This window comes from Oryx dammah, unplaced genomic scaffold, assembly GCF_014754425.2.
Source record: "Oryx dammah isolate SB20612 unplaced genomic scaffold, SCBI_Odam_1.1 HiC_scaffold_1, whole genome shotgun sequence".
NCBI classification, from domain to species: Eukaryota; Metazoa; Chordata; class Mammalia; order Artiodactyla; family Bovidae; genus Oryx; species Oryx dammah.
In genome coordinates, this window is record NW_024070185.1 from 60,653,566 (window position 1) to 60,665,999 (window position 12,434).

Consider the following 12,434-nt stretch of genomic DNA (forward strand, 5'->3'; position numbering starts at 1 on the left):
CTGAGATCCTTAGCGACTCTACGGTCATTTGGAGATTGAAACAACATAGTGGTCAGAGATTTTGTAACTTCCAGAACTGTGGTGACTTCAGGAGTTCCAGCTACTCCCCAGGGGATGTGGGTCTTTGAATTCTGAGACAGAACACAACAAATATCATCGTGTCTGCTTTTTTGGATCTAGTAGAGACCTGAAGTTCCATGGATGGAAGCAACTGCAGAAGTCATCTGGTCCCTGTGCTCTATTGTAAGGTCCCTTCTGTAATCCAAGCAGAGTTATTTATTTAGCTTCTGCTTGATTGCTTTCAGTGACCTGGATCTTGCTAACTCTTGAGAAAACCCATTCTATCCTTGAATCACTAGGAACACTAGAGAGCTCTAACCTCAGTCTGAGCTGGAGTCTCCCTCTCTGTGGCATTCCCCCATTAATCTTGATTCTGTACCCCACAAACATATGGCATATGTCTCTTTTACCTGGTGGCCTTTTGGGCGTTTGTGAACCATGTTATACAGGTCACCTCCAGATCTTTGTTGAATAAACATTCTCTAATTTTTTAAAGAAACAATGAAAATAGTGACAGACTTTATTTTCTTGGGCTCCAAAATCACTGCAGATGGTGACTGCAGCCATGAAATTAAGATACTTGCTCCTTGGAAGAAAAGCTATGACAAAACTAGACAGCATATTAAAAAGCAGAGACATTACTTTGCCAACAAAGATCCGTCTAGTCAAAGGTATGGTTTTTCCAGTAGTCATGTATGGATGTGAGAGTTGGACCATAAAGAAGGCTGAACACCAAAGAACTGATGCTTTTGAACTGTGGTGGTGGAGAAGACTCTTGAGAGTCCCTTGGACTGCAAAGAGATCAAACCAGTCCATCCTAAAGGAAATCAACCCTGAATATTCATTGGAAGGACTGATGGTGAAACTGAAGCTCCAATACTTTGGCCACCTGATGCAAACAGCCAAGTCTTTAAAAAAGACCCTGATGCTGGAAAAGACTGAAGGCAGGAGGAGAAGGGGACGACAGAGGATGAGATGGTTGGATGGCATCACTGACTCAATAGACATGAGTTTGAGCAAGCTCAGGGAGATAGTGATGGACAGGAAAGCCTGGCGTGCTGTAGTCCATGCGGTCACAAAGAGGTGGACATGGCTGACGGACTGAACAGCAACAATTTTTTAGTGAATCTTCAAATGACTTGGTTTTAAGTCTCCTTAGCATCCCAGACCCCTAGGAGAGGTGCTGAAAGTGTGATGTTCAGACATAAGGCAAACGGAATTAACATCCATACCCTAGAATTGCTAGCTGACTCATTCCTGTTAAGGGCGTGACTGAGGCAATTGATACTTGAAAGCAATATCCTGTGGACTTTACTGAATGTTTATTTTTGTATCCTTTGTGATTAGTCTTTGTGTTGTCAGAACACTGGAACCTACATTCTTGACCCTCTCTGGTAAGTCTCATAGAAATATGATGTGGTTTAATGTCCTTGGCAAAAGGACATTAAATAATCCTTAGTATGAAAGTGCTTTTGCAATAACAGGAAGGCAGACATTCTAGTAGAAAGATAAGGAGAAAACAAAAATAAGAAAGTAACAAAAAAGAAACATAAATGGCCATAGTGCATAAAAAATGTTCAAATATACAAGTAATCAGGTAACTTCAAATCAAAACTATAATGCATTCTAATCTGGACATATATCTACAATGTATTCACCAATTAAAAAATGCCAGACGCAAACACTGAGTACAACATGATTCTATTTTTGTGGCCTATATATTTTAATATATGTAACATAGGTCTCTATAAGTTTAGGGCAAAGTTAGAGTGCTGCTGCTGCTAAGTCACTTCAGTCGTGTCTGACTCTGTGTGACCCCATAGACGGCAGCCCACCAGGCTCCCCTGTCCCTGGGATTCTCCAGGCAAGAACACTGGAGTGGGATGCCATTTCCTTCTCCAATGCATGAAAGTGAAAAGTGAAAGTGAAGTTGCTCAGTTGTGTCTGACCCTCAGCGACCCCATGGATGCAGCCTTCCAGGCTCCTCCGCCCATGGGATTTTCCAGGCAAGAGTACTGGAGTGGGGTGCCATTGCCTTCTCTGAAAGTTAGAGTGAATACCCACCAAATTGTTAACAGTGATAATCTCTAGGAACTGGATTGGATGTTTGAAGAAAGATACTCAACTTATATAATTTTTAATGTTATTGAATTATATGTGATATTTACTTTTGTTTTCTATATTTCTCAAGAAATATATTTAAATTAATAATTAGATGCTACTTTCCATCCCATTAGCAAATATTTAAAGCATAGTATCGAATATTATATGAAAATGTGGATTTTGTTTACTTATATCTGGTGTATTTTTCAAAATAGAAGCATTTAAATCACTATTTTCCATCCTGTCAGCAAATATTTCTCAAAAGTATTCAATATTTACAAAGGTCAGTCCTGGCTAGTGTGCAAATTGGTAGCTTCTTGGAAGCAATTTGACGTTAAACATCCAAATTCTTAAAAATGAACGTATGCTTAAATCCAATAATTCTATTTCTAGGAATTCTCCCAAGAAAATACCTGGGAAGTAGCCATTTACTATGAATAAGGAGAGTCATTATAAAGCTTTTATAATAGTGAAAAATTGGAAATAGCACAAATATCTGATGTTAGACTTACTGAATAGATTATGATATGACCAAATAAAATACTACTGTGTAGCAATTTAAAATGATTTAAATGCTTAAATATTAATATGGAATTATGTTCATGAAATATTAAGTGGGAAATATATAATATCTCATTTTAATAAAAATATGTAGCATGTATAAATGTAGAAAAAGAATGGAAATACACAAGTGATAACCCTGGGAGTTAGGACTACAGGAGATTTTGTTTTTATATTTTTCTGTGTGTTTATTATAAGTATATATACTTTTTAAATTAAATAATTAAAAGTAAATAGTTTTAAAAAATAGTATTAAGGGCTTATAATGGAAAACAGCAATCTCCACTCCACTCCTCCTCAGCCTCTAATTTCTTATTTTAGAAGCAACCTCTTTCTACCCTTCTGTTTCCTGTTTTATTCTTCCATATATAGGATGCTGCTGCTGCTGCTAAGTCGCTTCAGTCGTGCCGACTCTGTGCGACCCCGGAGACGGCAGCCCACCAGGCTCCCCCGTCCCTGGGATTCTCCAGGCAAGAACACTGGAGTGGGTTGCCATTTCCTTCTCCAGTGCATGAAAGTGAAAGTGAAAGGGAAGTTGCTCAGTCGTGTCCCACTCTTCGCAACCCCGTGGACTGAATGCTTAAATTACTTCCCTAATTTATTAATTTTATAGATTATCTAATTATTACGGCAGATGAGAATTTAGCTTTTTTACCACTGTCATAGCTTTCCTTTACTATATCCTCCCAATATCATCATGTCACTAATTTTGAGAAGTAATTTTTCAGTGTTTCTATTATTATAGAAGTATAAGTATTATTCAATACTGAGCCAAGTAGTGAGCTCTAATTTTGTTTCCTTTCTTGTACAACTTTTTTTGATTTCATAATTTCCTGTTTTTGATTTGTTTAGTTTTCCATGTACTTATTGCTAATACTTTTCACACTTTCCAACAGCATCTCAGTGAGATTTCTGCAGAAACACATTAGATAATCTATCCACTCTTATTTCTTTTCCCTAAGACCTGTGTCTTCATGTACCAGTCTGTATAGGTTTCTCTCTAGGTCTTATAGACAGGCATTACCATAGTACATCCTTTCATGGTCATCCTGAGTGCTCCCTCAGCTTCTTGTCTGTATTTCATCCCTATCTTCTTGGATCCCATTCCTTCTTTTCTTCCTTGTTTTGCTGGAATACGTTCTCTAGTAGCATCCTGAGAAAGTGTATATGAGAAGTAAATTTTTATAGGCCTGAACATTTTTGAGGTTTTTCCAATGGTCATGTATGGATGTGAGAGTTGGACTATAAAGAAAGCTGAGCACCGAAGAACTGATACTTTTGAACTGTGGTGTTGGAGAAGACTCTTAAGAGTCCCTTGGACTGCAAGGAGATCCAAGCAGTCCATCCTAAAGGAGATCAGTCCTGAGTGTTCATTGCAAGGACTAATGTTGAAGCTGAAACTCCAATACTTTGGCCACCTGGTGCAAAGAACTGACTCATTTGAAAAGACCTTGATGTTGGGAAAGATTGAAGGTGGGAGGAGAAGGGGATGACAGAGGGTAAGATGGTTCGACGGCATCACTGACTCGCTGGATATGAGTTTGAGTAAACTCCGGGAGTTGGTGATGGACAGGGAAATCTGACGTGCTGCAGTCCATGGGGTCACAAAAAGTTGGACACAACTGAGCGACTTAAATGAACTGAACTGAACATTTTTTAATGTCTCTGCTATTTGATTGGTAGAATGGGTGAATTTTAACTCATATGACTATTATATCTACTAGTGTGGGCAGGAATCCCTTAAAAGAAATGGAGTAGCCATCATAGTCAACAAAAGAGTCCGAAATGCAGTACTTGGATGCAGTCTCAAAAATGACAGAATGATCTATGTTCATTTCCAAGGCAAACCATTCAATATCACGGTAATCCAAGTCCATGCCCTGACCAGTAATGCTGAAGAAGGTGAAGTTGAATGGTTCTATGAAGACCTATAAGACCTTTTAGAACCAACACCCAAAAAAGATATCCTTTACACTATAGGGGACTGGAATGCAAAAGTAGAGAGTCAAGAAACACCTGGAGTAACAGGCAAATATGGCCTTGGAGTACAGAATGAAGCAAGGCAAAGGCTAATAGAGTTTTGCCAAGAGAACCCATTGGTCATAGCAAACACCCTCTTCCAACAACACAAGAGAAGACTCTACACATGGACATCACCAGATGGTCAACACTGAAATCAGATTGATTATATTCTTTGCAGCCAATGACAGAGAAGCTCTATACAGTCAGCAAAAACAAGACCAGGAGCTGACTGTGGCTCAGCATGAACTCCTTATTGCCAAACTCAGACTTAAATAGAAGAAACTGGGAAAACCACTAGACCATTCAGGTATGACCTAAATCAAATCCCTTATGACTATACAGTGGAAGTGAGAAATAGATTTAAGGGACTAGATCTGATAGAGTGCCTGATGAACTATGGACAGAGGTTCATGACATTGTACAGGAGACAGGGATCAAGACATTTTCCAAGAAAAAGAAAGGCAAAAAAGCAAAATGGCTGTCTGAGGAGGCCTTACAAATAGCTGTGAAGAGAAGAGAAGTGAAAAGCAAAGGAGAAAAAGAAAGATATACCCATTTGAATGCAGAGTTCCAAAGAATAGCAGGGAAAGATAAGAAAGCCTTCCTCAGCAATCAATGCAAAGAAATAGAGGACAACAATAGAATAGGAAAGACTAGAGATCTCTTCAAGAAAATTAGAGATACCAAGGGAACATTTCATGCAAAGATGGGCTCGATAAAGGACTGAAATGGTAGGGACCTAACAGAAGCAGAAGATATTAAGAAGAGGTGGCAAGAATACACAGAAGAATGATACAAAAAAGATCTTCACGACCCAGATAATCACGATGGTGTGATCACTCACCTAGAGCCAGACATCCTGGAATGTGAAGTCAAGTGGACCTTAGGAAGCATCAGTATGAACAAAACTAGTGGAGGTGATGGAATTCCAGTTGAGCTGTTTCAAATCCTAAAACATGATGGTGTGAAAATGCTGCACTCAATATGCCAGCAAATTTGGAAAACTCATCAGTGGCCACTGGAATGGAAAATGTCAGTGTTCATTCCAATCCTAAAGAAAGGCAATGCCAAAGAATGCTCAAACTACCACACAATTGCACTCATCTCACACGCTAGTAAAGTAAAGCTCAAAATTCTCCAAGCCAGGCTTCAGCAATATGTGAACCATGAACTTCCTGATGTTCAATCTGGTTTTAGAAAAGGCAGAGCAACCAGAGATCAAAGGGCTGACATCCGCTATTTCATCAAAAAAGCAAGAGTTCCAGAAAAACATTTCTTTCTGCTTTATTGACTATGCCAAAGCCTTTGACTGTGTGGAAAACAATAAACTGCGGAAAGTTCTTCAAGAGATGGGAATACCAGACCACCTGACCTGCCTCTTGAGAAACCTATATGCAGGTAAGGAAGCAACGGTTAGAACTAGACATGGAATAACAGACTTGTTCCAAATAGGAAAATGAGTACACCAAGTCTGTATATTATCACCCTGCTTATTTAACTTATATGCAGAGTACATCATGAGAAATGCTGGGCTTGAGGAAACACAAGCTGGAATCAAGATTGCCAGGAGAAATATCAATAACCTCAGATATGCAGATGACACCACCCTTATGGCAGAAAGTGAAGAAAAACTAAAGAGCCTCTTGATGAAATTGAAAGAGGAGAGTGAAATATTAGCTTAAAGCTCAAGATTCAGAAAACTAAAATCATGGCATCCAGTCCCATCACTTCATGGCAAATAGATGGAGAAACAGTGGAAACAGTAGCTGACTTTATTTGGGGGGGCTCCAAAATCACTGCAGATGGTGACTGCAGGCATGAAATTAAAAGATGCTTACTCCTTGGCAGGAAAGTTATGACCAACCTAGACAGCATATTAAAAAGCAGAGACGTTACTTGGTCAACAAAGGTCCATCTAGTCAAGGTTATGGTTTTTCCAGTAGTCATGTATGGATGTGAGAATTGGAATATAAAGAAAACTGAGCATCGAAGAATTGATGCTTTTGAACTGTGGTGTTGGAGAAGACTCTTGAGGGCCCCTTGGACTGCAAGGAGATCCACCCAGTCCATCCTAAAGGAGATCAGTCCTGGGTGTGCATTGGAAGGACTGATGTTGAAGCTGAAACTCCAATACATTGGCCACCTGAAGCGAAGAGCTGACTCATTTGAAAAGACCCCGATGCTGGGAAAGATTGGGGGCAGGAGGAGAAGGGGACGACAGAGGATGAGATGGTTGGATGGCATCACCAACTCAATGGACATGGGTTTTGGTGGACTCCGGGAGTTGATGATGGACTTGTTCATGGGGTAGCAAAGAGTTGGACATGACTGAGCGACTGAACTGAACTGATTGTATAATTCTGTAATCTATAGAATCTATAATCTATAATTCCACCTAGAGATTGAAAATTATTTTCCTTCAGGGATTTGAAGGCGTGGCTTCAATATCTTCAGGCCTCTGTTGTTCCTGCGAAGTCTAATGTCATTTTTATTCTCAGTTTTTTGTATGTGATCCATTTTTTTTCTCCCAAAGCTTTGAAGATATTCTGTTTCTAGCTTCTGACATTTTACAATGTTATTTCTTGATGTGGGTATTTTTTCATTAATTATGCTGGGTAATTAGTAAACATTCTTAAACTGGAAGCAAGCTTCTAAGGGAAACGTTATTGACTTATTTAACTATTTCCTTATCTCCATTTCCTTTACTCTCTCCTTACAGAACTCATGTTGGATGAATTTTGGATGTCCTGGATTGTTAACCATACATATCTATTTTTCTCTTTTTACCCTGTCTTTGGCTCTTGGTTACTTTTTCTATATTTCATTGACTATATTTCTCAACTTTAATTGAATTTTTATTCCAGCTATTTTTAGTATCCAGATTTATGTTCTCTGATTATTCTTTTTCAAAGAAAATTCTCTTTTTGTTTCATAGATGTAACATCTTATCTTTTTGAGGATTTGAATTATAGATTAACATTTTTTCTTGTTTCCTGCATTGTCTCTGTTTGAGTTCCATTTGTTTTGATCTTTTTAAAATAGTATAGGTTTCCTCAAATATCTATTCATGTGTAAGAGCGAAGCATTAAAAGCAATTGGATGGGGCAGGTCATCGACAATATGTATGCATGGTCTGGGCATTGAGATTATCAGAGAATAAAAAGAGATCCAAGATGTTTTGGGAAAAAACCCAAAATGATTGGAAGCTTTGTATGATGGATGGATGGGGCCCACTGACAGAACACTGACAGATTTCCAGCCAGGGTGATCCGGCAGCAAGTTACCAGAAGCATCACTATCTAAAGGTCTTTTCTCTGGTGCTCTTTAGTTCTCCAGAAAAAGATCTCTTGTCTCTTACTTTGGATGTAAATTCCTAGCTGCCTGGATTCTGGGAACTGGGCAAAGGAGTTCTTGTCATTTAGTAAGAAGAATTTTTCTTAATCCTTCTATTTCATGCCTATATCCTGTGTTGTGCCTGGTCTCCACAAATCTGCAGCCTCTCATGTTTGATTCTCTAAAGAACAAGTTTTTTGCTCCCAGAAGGCTAGGGGAGGGATGGTTGTCTAGGCAGGTAGTAGGATGGGGCCTGTGAATATAGTTACTGCATTATACAGACATGTTTCATGTTTTCAGCCCTATCATTCATCCCTGCTTTCTCCCATGCCTGCTGCCTCTAATTCCTGAGCCATCAAATGGCAAATCAGCTCATTTTCCATCAGTCTCTTTCTGCAAGCACATTGGTTTCTGTTTCCTTTGCTCTGCTCAGTTATATCTACTCCAAACAATTTATCTTCCAGACACTGTCAACATTGCTTATCTATGGTCTTCTCTATTCTATGGGTTTATTTCCTTTACTGTAATTTGTAAGGTTTAGAAAAGAGAAGAGATTAAGACATTGTTTCAATTCACCATGTTTAACTGGAAATCTCTCACTTTTATAATTTTAAAAAGTGAGCTGTGTAGAACTGAAGATAGTATTCAGGTCTACTGTCCCCATAGAAAAAAAGCTAGACTGACACATCCCTTGATCCAAATGGAATTTATTTTTGGTTGCAGTTTATGTTTTATACCCATTAATTTGTATTTGGCTGCCATTTGATGAAAAATGTTTCCGTGTTTCCAAAGTGATGAGTTTGGGTGTCCTGCTTTCATTTTTATATGAAAATGTTTAGTGCACTCCTAGTATAGATTCCATTATTATTCTGTAGATTACAGATAGGTTCTAGGTGCTAATATTTTATTTAGGATATTATTTACTTTGATAATTGTAAGGGAGATGGTATTTCTGCCTTATCATAGTATGTTTATCAGAATTGGTATCAATGTTATAATGACTGTTTAAAAAATTGGGGAAGCTTTCTTTTTTTTTATGCTCTAGAATACCTGGAATAACATTGGAGAAAATAAACTAAGCTGGCTAAAACTAATGTGATATCCTAGATTGAATCCTAGAACAGAAAAGAAGCATAAATGGAAAAGCTGATGAAATCTGAATAAAATCTACAGCCTAGCTAATATTAGTGTACCGATGTTAACTGCTTAGTGTTGACAAAGTTACAATGATTATGTAAGATGTTAACATTAGGGAAAGCTGAATGAAGGGTGTAATGGAATTCTCTGTATTATCTTTGCAGCCTTTGTGTTCATCTAAAATTATTCCAAAACTTAAAGTTTATATTTAGAGTAAAACAAATAAAGATCGTAGGGATGAACTATGTCATAAATTTGTGAGAGTTCACCTTTGAACCTATTTGCCTGGAATTTTTTTTTTCTCCTTTTTTTTTTCCTATTTATTTTTGGAGGCTAATTACTTTACAGTATTGTATTGGTTTTGCCATACATTGACATGAATCTGCCACGAGTGTACAGGTGTTCCCCATCCTGAACCACCCGCCCCCCACCTCCCTCCCATCCCATCCCTCTGCGTTATCCCAGTGCACTAGTCCCGAGCATCCTGTATCATGCATTGAACCTGGACTAGCAGTCCATTTCACATATGATAATATACATGTTTCAATGCCATTCTCCCAAACCATCCCACCCTCACCCTCTCCCACAGAATCCAAAAGACTGTTCTATACATCTGTGTCTCTTTTGCTGTCTCGCACACAGGGTTGCTGTTATCATCTTTCTAAATTCCATATATATGTGTTAGTATACTGTATTGGTGTTTTTCTTTCTGGCTTACTTAACTCTGTATAATAGGCTCCAGTTTCATCCACCTCATTAGAACTGATTCAAATGTATTCTTTTTAATGGCTGAGTAATACTCCATTGTGTATATGTACCACAGCTTTCTTATCCATTCATCTGCTGATGGACATCTAGGCTGCTTCCGTGTCCTGGCTATTATAAACAGTGCTGCGATGAACATTGGGGTACATGTGTCTCTTTCAATTCTGGTTTTCTTGGTGTGTATGCCCAGCAGTGAGATTGCTGGGTCATATGGCAGTTCTATTTCCATTTTTTAAAGGAATCTCCACACTGTTCTCCATAGTGGCTGTACTAGTTTGCATTCCCATCAACAGTGTAAGAGGGTTCCCTTTTCTCCACACCCTCTCCAGCATTTATTGCTTGTAGACTTTTGGATAGCAGCCATTCTGACTGGTGTGAAATGGTATCTCATTGTGGTTTTGATTTGCATTTCTCTAATAATGAGTGATGTTGAGCATTTTTTTAATGTGTTTGTTAGCCATCTGTATGTCTTCTTTGGAGAAATGTCTGTTTAGTTCTTTGGCCCATTTTTTGATTGGGTCATTTATTTTTCTCGAGTTGAGCTTCAGGAGTTGCTTGTATATTTTTGAGATTAATTCTTTGTCAGTTGCTTCATTTGTTATTATTTTCTCCCATTCTGAAGGCTGTCTTTTCACCTTGCTTATAGTTTCTTTTGTTGTGCAAAAGCTTTTAATTTTAATTAGGCCCCATTTGTTTATTTTTGCTTTTATTTCCAATATTCTGGGAGGTGGATCATAGAGAATCCTGCTGTGATTTATGTTGGAGAGTGTTTTGCCTATGTTTTCCTCTAGGAGTTTTATAGCTTCTGGCCTTAGTTTAGATCTCTAATCCATTTTGAGTTTATTTTTGTGTATGGTGTTAGAAAGTGTTCAGTTTCATTTTTTTACAAGTCATTGACCAGTTTTCCCAGCACCACTTGTTAAAGTGATTGTCTTTTCTCCATTGTATATTCTTGCCTCCTTTGTTGAAGATAAGGTGTCCATAGGTGCCTGGATTTATCTCTGGGCTTTCTGTTTTGTTCCATTGATCAATATTTCTGTCTTTGTGCCAGTACCATACTGTCTTGATGACTGTGGTTTTGCAGTAGTGCCTGAAGTCAGGCAGGTTGATTCCTCCAGTTCCATTCTTTTTTCTCAAGATTGCTTTGGCTATTTGAGGTTTTTTGTATTTCCATACAAATTGTGAAATTATTTGTTCTAGTTCTGTGAAAAATACCATTGCTAGCTTGATAGGGATTGCATTGAATCTATAGATTGCTTTGGGTAGCATACTCATTTTCACTATGTTGATTCTTCTGATCCATGAACACGGTATAGTTCTCCAACTATTTGTGTCCTCTTTGATTTCTTTCACCAGTGTTTTATAGTTTTCTATATATAGATCTTTTGTTTCTTTAGGTAGATATATTCCTATTTTATTCTTTTCATTGCAATGGTGAATGGAATTGTTTCCTTAATTTCTCTTTCTGTTTTCTCATTGTTAGTATATAGGAATGCAGGAGATTTCTGTGTGTTGATTTTATATCCTGCAAGTTTACTATATTCATTAATTAGTTCTAGTAATTTTCTGGTGGAGTCTTTAGGGTTTTCTATGTAGAGGATCATGTCATCTGCAAACAGTGAGAGTTTTACTTCTTCTTTTCCAATCTGGATTCCTTTTATTTCTTTTTCTGCTCTGATTGCTGTGGCCAAAACTTCCAAAACTATGTTGAATAGTAGTGGTGAGAGTGGGCACCCTTGTCTTGTTCCTGACTTTAGGGGAAATGCTTTCAGTTTTTCACCATTGAGGATAATGTTTTCTGTGGGTTTGTCATATATAGCTTTTATTATGTTGAGGTATGTTCCTTCTATTCCTGCTTTCGGGAGAGTTTTTATCATAAATGAATGTTGAATTTTGTCAAAGGCTTTCTCTGCATCTCTTGAGATAATCATATGGTTTTTATTTTTCAATTTGTGAATGTGGTGTATTACATTGATTGATTTGAGGATGTTGAAGAATCCTTGCATCCCTGGGATAAAGCCCACTTGGTCATGATGTATGATCTTTTTAATATGCTGTTGGATTCTGTTTGCTTGAATTTTGTTAAGGATTTTTGCATCTATGATCATCAGTGATACTGGCCTGTAATTTTCTTTTTTTGTGGCATCTTTGTCAGGTTTTGGTATTGGGAGGGTGATGGTGGCCTCATAGAATGAGTTTGGAAGTTTACCTTCCTCTGCAATTTTCTGGAAGAGTTTGAGTAGGATAGGTGTTAGCTCTTCTCTAAATTTTTGGTAGAATTCAGCTGTGACGGCGTCTGGACCTGGGCTTTTGTTTGCTGGAAGATTTCTGATTACAGTTTCAATTTCTGTGCTTGTGATGGGTCTGTTAAGATTGTCCATTTCTTCCTGGTTCAGTTTTGGAAAGTTGTACTTTTCTAAGAATCTGTCCATTTCTTCCAAGTTGTCCATTTC